This window comes from Lepisosteus oculatus, chromosome 3, assembly GCF_040954835.1.
Source record: "Lepisosteus oculatus isolate fLepOcu1 chromosome 3, fLepOcu1.hap2, whole genome shotgun sequence".
In the NCBI taxonomy this organism is placed as follows: Eukaryota; Metazoa; Chordata; class Actinopteri; order Semionotiformes; family Lepisosteidae; genus Lepisosteus; species Lepisosteus oculatus.
The window spans coordinates 11,194,363-11,210,123 of record NC_090698.1 but is presented as its reverse complement, the minus strand read 5'-3'; the positions used below and the strand labels follow the sequence as shown (position 1 = coordinate 11,210,123).

General features: G+C 42.6%; 1 protein-coding gene across 3 annotated transcripts in view; it reads left to right on the top strand.

The window, feature by feature from the left end:
* nlgn2a (neuroligin 2a) overlaps nucleotides 1–15,761 on the top strand; it is a 229,268-nt gene that overhangs the window by 115,896 nt on the left and 97,611 nt on the right. The gene's annotated exons all lie outside the window — the stretch shown is intronic.

The following is a 15,761-nucleotide window of genomic DNA, read 5'->3' as shown; positions in this document are numbered from 1 at the left end:
GTAATGGCTATACAATTCCATACATTTCAGATTTTACTGTGTTTGCCATCAAGGTATCATAACTGTCACCCTAGTAGGGAGCTTATGTAAGCAAGCTTTACTCTCATTTGTTCCCTAAGGAGACACTTACAAACCTCTGGCATCCTCAGACTATACATGAAGAGGCCACTTGGCCCATCTTGCTTGCTTGTTATTCTGGTAACTTCATGAGCCAAGAAACACGGAGCCTTTCTTCAAAGATCCCAGGGGCATCCAGTTCAAAAACAGGGCTGTACAACTTGTTCCATATACCCACTGCTGGACTGAAACATGTGAAGATATAAAGAGATTACTCCTGTTTTGAGTTCTGAAAAGTGCATAATCCCAATTTCTTCTCATGTTCCTTGGAAACCTTTCTTCCTGTTGCTCCTGAAACAGATCATGGGGGTCTATGCCTTCAGAGTTTGTTTTTTTTAAACTGCACTTGTATCAGAGCGCTGATACAGTGCAACACCGTCTGTTCAAGACCGTAGGAGTGATGTTCCTTCATGGCCAGGAATTTTCCTGGTTGGCCTTCGTTGAGCAATATTCAGGCCGGGTATGAAAAAGCAAAGCCACAAACAAGCAGGCTGTCATGCGGTCGATCCGGACCTCTCAGCCCTCCGTCAATATTAGAGGGGATTTATCCCAGCACTTTGGCGGAAAGCAGGCGGAACCAGCTGGAAAAAAGGGGACAGTGTCTGTCCTGCTCAGTGCACCTTCCCGAAGGAGCCCAGGGCCAGGCAGCAGGGCAGAGGCGAGTGTGAGAGGATGGGCACGCTGGCAGTACTCCAGCTCCAGCTGTATTCTCCTGTCAGCCCCTGTCAAACTTGAATCCATTTCCCTTTCAACTGCCGTGAATGAGGGAATTAGTGATAGCTCACTTTGGAGTCTATTTATAGATCGGGGCTGCTGAGAGGCTGTCACTGCGTCGTGGGAGTGAGGCAGCCCCCCTGACCCCAGCCTGCGGTCTCTCATCACATCAGCGGGGTCGTCGGTGGGCAGCGGGGCCATATTTTATACATGGATTGGTCTGCGATCATTTCCCCCAGGGCGTTCTTCAGCTGTAAATGTCGAGCCTCATGCTTAAAAGCACAAAGTTCAAGGAAGCAGTCGGTAGCCTGTGTGGAATCGTGTGCCCTTTTTTCCAAGTTGCGATTTTGAGGAAGATAATTTAATACACATTCCACTGTTTTTGCTGCCACCCCGTCGATATTTCTTACAAAAAGCGTCAGTGAGGTGCACTCACTGCCCAGAACATTAGCAACATAAATCCCCATGAACAGACTCTCTCACAGGCATTGTCATCCCATGGGGCGGAAGGCAGATTTCTGACACAGTCCTTGGTCAGGACAATCTCTAGATACCCATTCAACCATGCGGTGAACCAGTCGGTACTCTCATCGATACTCTCCTCATAAGCACAATTAAAGGTGAAGAATGGTAGAGGACGGGACTGTCAGATGTGTGTCCTGTTGGGGCTGTTTGCAGGAACCTAACACATTATTCACTTTGGGTTCCGCCTGTGAGAGCTCATGCATTATAAGCTTTCAGTCTCAATGTAAAAATGACTGCAAGAGATGGCAAAAGAAATTTAAATCTGAATATTTCAACTGTTAATGATCTGATATTGAACTGCTGTTGATGTAAGTGTGATCATCAAAGAGTGAACTGAATACCTTTGCTTTGTAAGTACATTTTGTCTTGGAAAGATGTACAGTAGCTTTATTTTGCACTTTGAGCTTGTGCTTTGAATTGGGAAGCACAGCTTAGTTGTTTTTTTATTATTTCCTACCCTTTCAATTTGCGATCACCAATTTGTAGTCCTCCCAACTCACTGCTGTCACCCTGGGAGAATGGGAGAATGAAGAGCTGTGCACTTGCTCCCCTGACACACCCATCCATCAGATCCATAGAGCTCCATAGTGCCCTGCAGGCGAGTGAGCACCATGTGGAGTGACATCACTGCATTCTCACAGGCCCGTGGGAGATCCCTGGAGTTGCTTGTGCATCAAAACTCAAGGGAATCCTCTCCAGCCTGCTTGTGTGCTCCTGCTTCAGATCCCAACATCGACCAGCTAACGACATGTCAAAACCGAAAATGGCCTCGCCTGTTTCACAAGGCTCTGAGCAAGTATATTTACTTAAGAAACATATTTAAAAGCATTAGCATCAGCAGAGCATATTGTTAATGAATCTTAAACGAAACAAACAAAGCTAACATTTTTTTTAACTTTTTAGCTGTGCTTTGTTTATCCCTCCCTTTGCTTGAATAATTGAAGTTCTTACTTGCACCAAAATGGAGAAGTTAACTTTGAACCAGCTGTAGCTGAGTAAACTGCTTCTGATGGCATATTAGACGGACAATCCATATCACAGTCTTTTAAAATAGGCTTGATTCCTTTTATTAATTAGCAGCCTTGTACACGTTTTTGTGTTTTTTAAAAAACCGGAGGAGCGGTGTGGCCACCAAATTGCTGTAACAGTGTAACGGTGAAAAACAAGGGAAACTGTGGTAAAAGCAGAGCGCAATTGTAAATTAATGCACGAAACAGCACATGGGACACCATAGCAAAGCAAATTGCCTGGCATACACATTGCATAATGTGAGAAAACTGTGAAAATACCATGCAAATCCATCATATTAAACTTCCATAAGGGCAGTTGGCAGGTTTTGGTAGATAATTAGGACACAGTCCAAAAGACATGTAGAGGAGAGACCTTCACCCTCCAGGAGGCCCCATGGATCTTCAGCTGTAATTCCTTTCTAAAACCTTAGACACTAATGCTCGGACACTAATGGGCATTTATCGCCTTGTCTCCATCCACAGCTGATTTCCTAACAGCTTGGCATACGGCCACAGTCACTAATCTGTCACTGCTGTTCACAGGCTCCACGCCATGCCTGTGTGCTTCCTGACGTTTAACACAAAGGTCAGAGGGCATCAACGGCCCCTTTTTTTTATTATTTCCCTTGGCTGAAATCTGAGAAACTGTGATTGGCGTGATATTAGCACGGGCGACATTTATGCAGACTGTGTGTGAGCAGTGCTTCTGCATAAATCACATCCATAATGGCTTCATTTAGGCTGTCACTGTCAGCTGCCACTGGAGCAGAGGAACAGGGAAACGGTTTCCACGCCCTTCCCTCCTCGGCGATCTGTGTTTCGGATGTTTCCTGGTAATGAACGGGAACGTTTTCCGATGGTCTACATCCAGCTCTCAGTGGCAGATGCCTAAAGCCACATTATTATTTTTCATCTATGCCACAAGGAGAAAGTGATGAGATCATTCTTCACCTCTTTTACAGTTCTTCTGTATTGACATGCATTTGAATTGCCGTCGCCTCAAGTTCTTGTGTTATATTCCTTATACTTCTAATTATAATAATAATATAATTGCTTACACTTATATAGCGCTTTTCTGGACACATCCACTCAAAGCGCTTTACAGGTAATGGGGACTCCCCTCCACCACCACCAATGTGCAGCATCCACCTGGATGATGCAACAGCAGCCATAGTGCACCAGTACACCCACCACACACCAGCTCTCAGTGGGGAGGAGAGCATAGTAATGAAGCCAATTCATAGAGTGGGATTATTAGGAGGATTATTATTAGGATGCTGGGGTTACATCCCTACTCTTTTCGAGAAACGCCCTGGGAATTTTAATGACCACAGAGAGTCAGGACCTCGGTTTTACGTCTCATCCGAAGGACAGCGCCTGTTTACAGTATAGTGTCCCTGTCACTCTACTGGGGCATTAGGACCCACATGACCCACAAGGTGAGCGCCCCCTGCTGGCCCCACTAACACCTCTTCCAGCAGCAACCTTAGTTTTTACTTTTAGCCCTGACAGACAAGCATTTTCAGAATGAATATGTTAGTTATTTTATGTTTGTTCTTAGTGTCACCAGGGCTTTCATGAGCCCACCAGAATAAGCCTGTTTGAAGCTCCCTAGTCCTAGTTTAAATCTACCTCAACACACACACTTACTGTACTGTACTTCCCCCATTGCATCAGTCCCCGACCTGTTCTTCTCATTCATTCTGTTTCAAACAGACCCCTGATGCCCCAACTAAACTGCTTTTCTCTGCACCAGTCTTTCAGCTACACATTAGCTCCTGTTTCCCAGGGCATGTGGTACTGGTTGAATTCCTGAGAAGGCCACCATTTGCAAGCTGCAATGCTTACATTTTCCTGCAGAACCCTCTTCCTACCTTTTTCTGAGTCACTTGTTCCACCATGGACAATGACAACTCTGGTTGGGCTCTGAACTGGGCTGAATCCCGTCTTCTTGCTTAGGGATGGCTGCCGCCTGGGCGCCAGGTCAGCCGAAACATCATGCGGTATTAATTAACGCTCGTACACACAATATTGGCCATGCATCAAAGTCCCCTATTCTAACTGCTTCCCTTATAACGGTGGTGTTCCCTGTAGCCCCTCTGTCTTCTCATTTTCCACAGTGTAGCCGGTGCCCATCTCTGTCTCCTGTAAGCTCTGCCCACGTGCTGTCCACATCCCTCCCGTGGTCTGGCATGTTTCTCTCCCTCTCTGCTCCGACACCTCCTGCTCCTCTGCTTTATTCATCAAATGCTCTTTTTATCCCAGCGGAAGGCGAAAACAAAGAATTATTTAAGTGTGCCGTTAATAGTTGCTGCCTCAATTTTGCCCTTCGTTCTAAATTACAAACACATTGCACATGTAACACACTAAGCCATGGATACAGAAACCAAACCTGCTCTTTAAAGAGGAAAAGCAAGGGAAACATCATGGAATATTTCAAGACCAGAAAGGATATTCTTATCTTTTCTAATCTTACGTGGATTAGTTTGCCTGTGGTTATTAGGTGTTTTAATGTTATGAACACCAGGAGGTTGCAAGAAATAGAGAGTAGTTACTCTAGTGCACCATAAAACGACGTGAAAGTGCTGCACAAATCAGATCTTAATAAATAACAAAATCCTTAAGTGTATGCTACAGTTATTATTAATGGAATTAATTCTGATTGCCGACCTGCATGGTGCGAAACTGTTGCTCCTGAGGATGCAAATTAAGTCATAAGGAAAGAGCAAGGCATTCTTCTCCCTGCCTGAAGAATGATTTGCCTCCTCATTTCAGCAGGGCAATTTCAGTTATGGTTTTCAGTGAATATTTAAAAATAAATACTGTGTTTCCTTAACTGAAATATAAAGATATCGATTGTCTCTTTGCACAGCAATTGTGTGCTCTAGTGCATTTACATAAACAATAATCATGATAATGTACTTTTTACATTGTTTAATTTTGTATTAAGCTTTTCACCTTGACATTTTTTTTTTTGCTATTTGTTTCCTTCAGTGTAATTTGTATGAAAGGTGCTATATACAGTAAATAAGCTGCTGACAGATTGATGGATGGATGTTTTCAAAAGCCGATAATAACATTTCCAATCCGGCTATTGTTGGTGCCGAGAAAGAAAAATTTGCTACTTTATATGGAGACGTTTTGGTACTATTGTGGAAAAGGAGAAAATGCAATGCTCTTATTTGATTTTTTTGTTACTATCAGAAGTGCATTAAAACGTGTCAGATTTTTTTGTCTTTCACTGGTATTCCACTTTTTGTGCAGTCTGTCATGTTCTGTCTGTGCCATTTGACGTTATTCCTTGAGATAAGACTTGCACCTTCTGCTTTCATAATACCCTCCATGTTCATTTATCATTTTAACATACTGTATCATTATACTACTGACATATTATGTAGGTATGTCCTTTTTTAATAGAGAGATGTTCTTTTCACCTCTCATAATTGCTCTATTTGTCCAGAACTGTATGCAGTATTAAACACCTTTTTTTTACAGCCCTCCATTTTTCTAACCACTTTTTCTTATACAGGGTTTCAGGGGAGCCAGAGCCTATCCCAGCAAGCAACGGGCAAGTCAGGGCTCACCCTGTATCAGGTGCTAGTCCATCACATCAGAAAACACACACACACACACACACACACGCACGCACGCACGCATGCACACACCAGTGCCAATTCTCCTAGGTGCACTCCACTAGTGATTGAAGTGGGTTCCCTCCCAAATACACTTGTATAAATACAAGAACCTATTATGTTTAATAATAATTATTAGTTGCATCTGCCTAGTGTATAATGAACACTTGTACGTGAAAGTGAATCATAGGGAGGGTTTCATGTAAATGAACTGAATTCAGAGAGAGAGAGGCAGAGAGATAGTATTGCCACACCCTCAGTGAACTCATTAACTCAGATGGAGCGCTCGCTGGAAGCATCCAATTCAACACACTCTGAAAAGATGTCTTAGATGAATAAATGAATAGATGTAGTAGGCTGAACAATGCTGTATCAAATGAAAATCACTAATTAAGTAGTTCTTGAAAATCCCCGTGTAGGGTGAAAATTCAAAGCACCAACATAACAAATTTCGGAAAAAGTGGGCTTTGTTAACCTTTGTTAATGTTTGTTTTTCCTGTGTCATGCATTGCTGTGATCATGAAATATAAAAATTATTCGTTTTTGTGCTTGATGAAGAAATCTGTCATTAGTGACTGTTAAAAATATCATTGATGATCCAAAATTCTGAAATCTTTCCTCCACACCTCTGGATATAGCTGCTGTTTGGTCCAAGTGATTCAATTTTTTACAGTTTAAGCACACACAGACACACAATTACTTTGTTTTCAGTACTGCAGTTTCCCATGTACATTTCGAATGTACTGTAGGTAAGGCTTCTTAGCACCAATATTAAAAAGTTTGGATGGGTTTGTTCTCTCTCTTCCTACACTGGACAGGAATGACCTGTGAAACTGCTGATTTTGGTTTAATCTGACCTCTGATATATGTTTGAATCCTTAATTGAACTAAGATTATAGTTCTCTGAGGGCAGCAGAGCAGTGTAGCTGTGAGCATTGCTGTCTCACAGCAGTGAGGCCCTGGGTTCAGTTCTGGTCCTGGGCTGGTATCTGTGTGGAGTTTGTATGTTCTCCCTGTCTTTCTGTTGGTTTGCTCCAGGTGCTCTGGTTTCCTCCAGCAGTCCAAACACATGCTGGTATGTTAATTGGCTTTGGGGAAAATTGGTCCTGGTTTCTTTTTGTATCTGTGTCTGTGTGGCTCTGGTGATGGACTGGTGTCCTGTCCAGGGTGTACCCTGCCCTGCATATGTTGCTAGCTAGGATAGACTCTGGCTCCTCCATGACCCTCAATTTAAATAAGAGGAAAGAAAATGTATTGATGGATGGATACTTAACTGGACTCAATTTTTAAGCATCTTCTGATTAAAAGAAAATCCTGAAAATTGTTCCTGTTTAGCAACATCTTATGTCAGTTAAGGTTCAGTTACATAACTGATGGAAGTTCAGATGGAAGGCAAACCAGCAATGAGTGGGTATGGAGGAGCAGACATAGTTTTCCTTACAACTTTGCAGTTCTGAATTCTAATTTTCCTAGTTTTCTTTCATGTATAGCCATGGAAAACACGTTAGGTACCTCTCAGACTGTGGCTCTCTCTTGAGGACTTGGCAGTAGTATAGCGAAGAGGTTAGGAGTTCAGCCTCTGGACTGGAGGGCTGTGAGTTCAAATCCTGTTCACAGCTGTTGTATCAATGTGCGGTGTACGGCATTTTCCTTCTATTGCTCGGCTAGGTGTTTACCTGTATAAATTAGTCTTCAGGCTGATGTTTTATATGAGAATATGTTCTCAATTGTAAAACAAAAGGAAAAGAAAAAAGTGCAGTCTGACAATCTGAAAATAAGCCTTTCTCTGCATTTTACTAATGCAAATTCTACAGGTCCATATGCCTTTTAAGTAGAAGCAGTGCAACTAGCCTGATTTGTCTTTTAATAGATAAGATTATTACTGAGGGAACTAGATAACCCGGAAGCTTTAAGAGATTAAAATGTGTTATTTCTTTTTAAAACTAATCTCTTAAAATAAATTAAAAGGGAATGGGTTACAATTTTAAGATGTCCTCTTTGTGTTTCACGTGTCTTATATTCTGCGTCTTTCTTGGCATTTGATTTGTTTTCCCCGTGTAGTTCCTCTTTATGAAGATCACTAGGCTATTCATATTACCACTGGGACGGGTTTTTATTCTAATTTCAGACCTGAGCTCTGTCACAAACAGCCATGCAGGCCCTCTCTCCTGAAAAGAAACAGTCTCTTTAATTCAGGCTGTAGCTGAGCGTGTCACTGGTGCTGAATGCAAATCAGGCTCCCCAGCCTGCTCCGAGCTCCGGAGCCTCAGCCCGTTCAAAGGAAGGCACAAAAGTGTGAATGCGAGAGGGAGAGGGCGGGCGGAGAGGGGGAGAATGGCCATCCTCTCAGAGCTGTCATTTTTGATCACGAGTAGTCTCAACTTCAGATCATTCTAGGCCATGTAAGAGTATGCACCATTTCAAAATCTTTTGGGTTTTTTTTTTCCTGGCAATAGACTGCATTGAATCACATTGAGTGCTGGCACTTTTTGAATCTGTGCTTTAAGCACGATGTGGGTTTCATTTTCCAACACCGTGCACACTGCAACTTGTGTCGTACGGAGCACTCACTTTGGTTTTGTCCTACACTGAGAAGCCTAATTCAAATCACCCCTCCTTGCAGTACCATTGTCTCAGCATTGGAAATCAGAGATTGTTGAACAGGGGATCTTAATGGATTTGCAATGCAATTAGATCACTTTTTCAAATAAATAAGCCAGCTCTCTTTTCCTAATTCCTCCTACACTAGCTGTATGACCGTGATGTCCATTTAGGACAGTTTGTGACTAAAGGTGTAGATATTGCTCAGATGCAGTAATAATGGCCAGCAGCCATATCACCCTGCAACTCACAACTGGCAACCCACTGAAGCTAAGCAGGTGTGAGCCTGGTCAGTACCTGGATGGGAGACCTCCTGGGAAAAACTAAGGTTGCTGCTGGAAGAGGTGTTAGTGGGGCCAGCAGGGGGTGCTCACCCTGTGGTCCATGTGGATCCTAATGCCCCAGTATAGTGATGGGGACACTATACTGTAAAAAGGTGCCGTCCTTCGGATGAGACGTAAAACCGAGGTCCTGACTCTCTGTGGTCGTTAAAAATCCCAGGGCGTTTCTCGAAAAGAGTAGGGGTGTAACCCCGGCGTCCTGGCCAAATTTCCCATTGGCCTTAACCAATCATGGCCTCCTAATAATCCCCATCTATGAATTGGCTTCATTACTCTCTGCTCTCCTCCCCACTAATAGCTGATGTGTGGTGAGCGTTCTGGCGCACTATGGCTGCCGTCGCATCATCCAGGTGGGGCTGCACATTGGTGGTGGTGGAGGGGAGACCCCATTACCTGTAAAGCGCTTTGAGTGGAGTGTCCAGAAAAGCGCTATATAAGTGTAAGCAATTATTATTATTATTATTATTATTAATAAAGGAGCTACGATTCGGGTTAGAATTTCTTTTAATGTTTGACTTTGTTCATTTTTTGTTTTTTAATTCAAATGAGTGAAATAGGTGGGTTGGGATGGCAGATTTGGTTTTACTTCATTCTTTTTTGACGACTTCTATTACTGTAGGTGCCACCCCCCCAAAAAAAAAAAATGTTGTGTGTGTTAGAGAAGGTGGAGGTTCTGATATGAAAGTTTACCGAGGTGTGTTTTAGTCATGGCAGATTGCAGTGTGTCATATCATTGTGGAATTATGGCAAAATCGTGGTAAAGGAGGTATAGATATGGCAAACATGATGCAAATGTTAGGAAAGTAGAAAAGAGAAAGAAAATGTATAGACATGGCAAAACTGTAGGAAAATCACAGAAGTGCTACAGAGTGTTGTTGGGATCATAGGTCAGCAGTCAGGATAGCCCCAGAGATCCAGAGACAGCAGGGAGGCAGATTTTGTCCTTTATTGTCTGGTTCTCGATGTGCACAACGGGAGCCCCGCAAACAACCGGGATCTCAAAGAAGAGGAGCAAGCGCCTGGCATCTAATCCCCTTTCAGATGGGAGTGGCTGGCGATCTGCCTGACCTTCTTACCCTAATTGGTTAATAAATTGCGCAGTGCAGTAATTAGTATTCAGCCAATCCAGCCCACCCTCCCCATTCGCATCAGATGGCATCCGATAATACTTACCCTATAGTCTTCACCACCGCCTTCATCGGTGAAGGAGGTTACTGTGGTAACCCCGGGCCTCAGGGGTGATGACCTTGGTGTCCGCTTATTGAACCTTTAGATGTTTTTAATAAAACCAGTCTCTACTATCCCTTCCCTACTGTATGTGTTTTGGTCCACTACTCACTGAGTTCCCTCCATCCTATGTTATGTTATTCTTCACAATTTAGGTAATTTTCTTGTGAGGAATGTGGGTTGTCAGCCTCATAATGTATATCTTAAGTCTTAAGATCTTATTGATACACAAGTATACAAGCATATGAACATACTGTAACAGTGAGCAAAAACAAGATAATCAACACTAATCAATCGGCATAACAACATCAGTGGTAACATCAATATTCATGATTGAAGCACATGTTATATTAGATTTTATTCAGTCCCTTCCATGTACAGTACATTCACTGACATTAAGTCCTTGGATCAGAGAGTAAAAGACAAAGAGAATTTGATTTGATGCAAACCCAGAGAGAGGGAAAACTGCAGAAAAGTCAACTAAATTCAGCACATACAGGGACAGCAGAGCCAGGGAAGGCAAAGATTTACCACATAATCTGGGAGATTAAACAACACGTTTGTGCTTTTAATAGGATTAGGCCATAATTATGAAAGACAGGGGGGGAAATATTGCCCCCTGGAACTCGGTAGATTACACACTGAACCGTGTAGATTATTAGTGCTCTGTCAGGAGAAGAGTGAAGAAAAATAAAGCTCCCATCACTACCAGCCACTGCACGACTTCTGACAAACACAATTATTGTGAAGCCAAGCAACTGGCTGTTGGACATGCAATTCATTCAGTCACTCATGCTGCAAGTATTTAATGCACATTCTTAAAAAAATATTCAAATAAAAATAAATAAAATAAAAAATTAAATCATCAAATAAGAGAGGAATGTGCGTCACACAAATGTACATTGTTTGTAGTAGGTATAGGTTATATTTTACATGAATTAGGAAGCAAAAAATAAAGGTGGTACTGTATTAATATGAATCTTCTATAAGAAGTTGTTCATGCACATAGTAGAAATATTGTAGACTGCTCTGGTTATATGTATGTCAATTGTATTAATATCGAAGCCATAAAATTAACCTTTTAATTATTTTAATTAATTAAGTGACTTTGTCAAACAAAACATGAAAAGAATGATTTCACAAGGTGCAAAATATGAAAAAGGTGACACAATATTAATGTAGAAGATCAAGCCAAAGTCACATGTCAGCTGGAAAGAAAGTATAGAGTTGTCACTGATGTACAGTAGCTTTTTTCTAACCTGTGCAGATTGGACATAAAACACATATTGTCTGAGTTTGAGACAAATGTTAACTGGGGAAATTGAGTGGGAATTATTTCCCTTGAAGCTTATTTTCCAATGCTTTTCTTATTCCTGTGTCTTTCTGTACAATGCATGTACTGTAGCATCCTGAGTGAAAGAAAATACAGAACCAATACAGCTGTAGGACTTCAGATAAGAAAAGTTTTAAACAAGATTTCATCTTCTGAGAGGAATCACTTGGAAGGACAAAGAAAAGCAGGCTGGGAATGAAAATGATGTACTTGATAGCTTTGAAAGATATTTGCATAGTGAAAGACTTCAATTAAGGCTGACAGAACAGATGAGCTGGAGACAAAAAAAAATTGCTCACATAGTGCCTGGAGGAGAGATCCTGCTTGTAAATAGTGGTTTCAGCAGCAGTTTCTGAAGGCTCCTGTGACAAGATACGGACCCTTCACTGCTAAGGTCAAGTCAAATTGGATCGTTATCTGACAAGTTTAACTCGGCCACATGGATGAAATGAAAACACAGGAGGTCAGAAGGAGTCTGTGTCACTCCAGAGCTCAGAGAGTGAGCTAAGGACATTTACATCCAATTCTGTCTGTACTGTATGTCTGTCTGTCTGCCTTGCTTTCTGTCAGTGTTCTTCACTGACTTCACTCTGATCTACAGAGTCCCATGTCTCTGCACACCCTTTGAAATGGAAATTCAAAAGAGAATCTGCCTTCTTCCATCTCTATTCAGTTCTGTCAAAATACACATATTTTACTAGAAAGGCACTGAAGCAGACAGGGCTACGGATGTGGAGGTCAGTATGCTGCAACAGAAAAACTGCTGCTCTAGAGGCAAAAAACCTGCAATAGAGAGCAATCAAACTAATTCCCTTCCTGAAAGAAATGGTATATAAAGAAAAGTCCAAATGCAAGATAGTAGGTGGAGGTCTTGATTTGTGTAGCTTGAAGATCATTCATGAAATACGGGCACAAGGACGCTAGCAGAAGACCTTTCAGGATGTGAAACAGATACTGTACACTGCTTTATACCAAGTGTTGTGGGAGTGTGGATCAGCGTTACCTCATTGTTAATGCCGATACTGTGGAATCCTTTAATCATTGAGCTACTAAACGAGCAAGATGGCCCAAATTCTGTCATTTGTAACACATGTTCTATTCTTGAGCTATTTGTTTCAGCAGTGTCTGTAACATCATTTATTTGTTTGTCTCCTGCTGGTTCCCGCATGCTATAGATTATACTGCTGGCAGCAGTCAATCAACTGAACCTTATGTGCTACAGCAAGGAACAGCTGCTTTTAACAGCTGATTATATTCATTCCCCCTCCTCTTCTGAGCTGCAGCAGCAATGTGAGCAGGATTTATTTGTTAGATTTTGAGTTTTCCATCGGCCGCAGTGCCAGCTCTTCAGCACATGTGACAACACTGTCAACAAAAAGCTAGAACTAGCAATATGTTTTCATGCCACACGATCTCTTATGATTGCCCCTGAATTCAGGCTTAATGCTTTGGAAGTCTTTTGAATTAGCTATTTTGTGATGTATTATATTGATATCACTACTGTAAACGCTGCCTGGCTGCCTATTTACAAGCTGAAAAGACACATTTTTATTAAACTGTCACTGCACATCAATGCTGGGGTTGCCAATGTATTATTGCAGTGCTGTGCACCATAAAAATCAATAATGCACGTTCACCACCGAAAGCACCCAATGCACAATCACCGAAATTGTAGGAACCAAATCAAAGATGAAATATTGTGCACAATTTCCTTAGGCAACGAAAAGTTTTGGGAAAAAAATGATGTGTGCAATTTGATTCAAATGACTTTACTCATTCTCAAGGGGGGTAATTTGAGAGTCGGTGGCATAGTGGTTAGTATTGGTACCTCACAGCGTTGAGGCCCTGGGTTCAATCCTGGATCTGGGGTGCTGTCTGTGTGGAGTTGGGATGTTTTCCGCACCTGCCCGTGGGTTTGCTCCGAGTTTGCCGTTTCCTCCCACAGTCCCCCCTCCCCCCCCAAAAAAAAAAAACATAACAAAAAACAAACATAAAACAGAGCCAGAGCCAAGTATAACAACAACAAGAGGAGAGCGGGTATCTCATGGGATAGAGATTTCCCATTTGGCAGCAGCAACTTTAATTGCTGTTCCTTCGCACCACGCTAAACTTTCAGGAAAAAAAACAGCGCTGCCTGCTCCTTGCTGTCAGAGCTCTGTCGACTCCACTGAAATCCTCATCCATATTGCTGAGAGCTCCGCTGCCACTCCCAGCCCCTGTTCACCCACGGCTCTAGACCAAGGTAACCACAGCTATTTCTCATGTGACCTGAGCTGGACTCAGTCCCGGATCTGCAGAGGTAAAATTATCCTCCGGTTCCTGCAATTACTTCTTGCCTCACCAGGCCTTCCTTGAAACTTTGACAAGGGGTGGCATGGATCTTTCAAATGAAGCCCCGATCGCAGACTGATGTACTCAAACAAATCCCTTTGTCTTCAAAGCGGAGCTGCTGACAGGCTCTCAGAGTCAGGGCTGCATGCTGCCCACACACACCAAGCGTGAAGGCAAAAGCAAAGCTCGCAGAGCGCGGGCCCTGGAAGAGGGCGGGGAGAGAGCGCATGGGGGGCGAGAGCACTCAGACTGGGGCAGAAAGATCCGGAAAAGGAGCAACGCTGGTGACCACCCAGTCGCAAAAGTGGGCTCAAGCCGGCACTGAGCAACCTCATACACTTCAAATCTCCAAAATATTCAAGGATGATGTTTGTATCATTTGTATTTGTATCATACCCCTGGGGTATGTTGATATAATACAGTAAACGAGAGAGCTGCAACAGGGTAATGAAGATGTCATGCTTATAGATTGCACACCTAGAGTATAGATTGCACACCTAAAATAGATTTTACCTAGAGAACCAGAAGAAGCAGACTTTCTTCCATAACAAGGCCTGGACACCCCTTACTCCTCCTGTTTCAGGATAATTTGTACATCCCTCAGTTTCCCAAACCTACTGTTTGAGACAATGAAAGAACCGAACATCAAAGTGACACAGTGGCAGCTTGCGAGCGGGTGTAGTGAACCTCATTTTGGGAGCTTTCCCATCATTCTCCATTTTCAGTACAGCTTGAAATTGCAGAACTAGGAGTAAGAAATTGTTAGAGCGTGTAACAGTATGCCTGAGGTCGCATTCGCTTGCCTTTCCCCCGGATTTTTAATCTACAGGTTGTTTCACTGCTACTGAAGGGTGAGGAGAAAGGCATCTTCTTATCCTCAGGCGCTAAACGGATCTCGAGAAAGGCCATTTCCGCCATGCTCGATTGATAATTGTGCTAACTGGCGCAACCGTGTTGTGACACCAGGAACTGAATCTCCCCCATTTAAATATAGAGACACCTGCCTCATTTGTTTCACTTAGGGAGTGCAGAATAAAACAGCAGTAAAGAGCTGTGCTGTTAAAGGCGCAGTGTGAGGCCGTCTGTTAGACAAGTGAGATAGAGATCGGACAAGCTTGTCTCACCGATCAGGGGTACCGAAGTAATGTGTATACTGGAAATCAGAGGAAAGCGTCCGGGAAGATAACTTGGTCAACCCATTACTTGAGTTTCTCTTTTTCTTTCACCCTCTCAGGAGGTGTTTAAAGGGGGCAAATTATCAGAAAGCCCATCCATTTACTTTAGCTTCAGATTCTTTTCAGGCACCACCAGTGCCACGCTAACACTTAACAAAGTAATGCAGGCTGGAGTTCCCCGCCTCTGGAGCATCTGCAAACGCCAAGCAATTACTAAACAAAGGAATGGTTTGATGGAAGAAATCTTGAAACTGAGAGCTTGGAAATGTAATGAAGTGCATTATTTCTTTATGTTTTGTAAGTTGCTGAAAAACAAAATCTTTAACGCGATTATTCGAGATTGGAAGATGTTTCACATTTTTGGCCTGATTCAGTAGAATGGGCTGACGACGCGGCTGTTTCTCTGATTCTGCATCCACTGAAATCAATGATGAAACATAAAGCTAGTGACCCCTGTCAGCTGGATTTGTGTTTTAATACACATACGGCTGGTTAGCTCTTCGTCTTAGTGATAAATGCAATTACTTGACTCCAGGGTGTGAATGGACAAGGCAGAGGTAGATAATGAACTGCTGTATTTGTTTTTCTTTTTTTCTTGTTATGCTTTTGGGTCTTAAATCCAATGTGGTGAACATTTTTTGTACTCTGAGCACATTCTTTTGGGCTTTCAGGCCTGTTCAGGCCAGAATCTCTTGAGATTGTGAAAATCCCACAATGCATTTCCTGTAGTCACTCTGTGTTTCCGTAGTTACGTA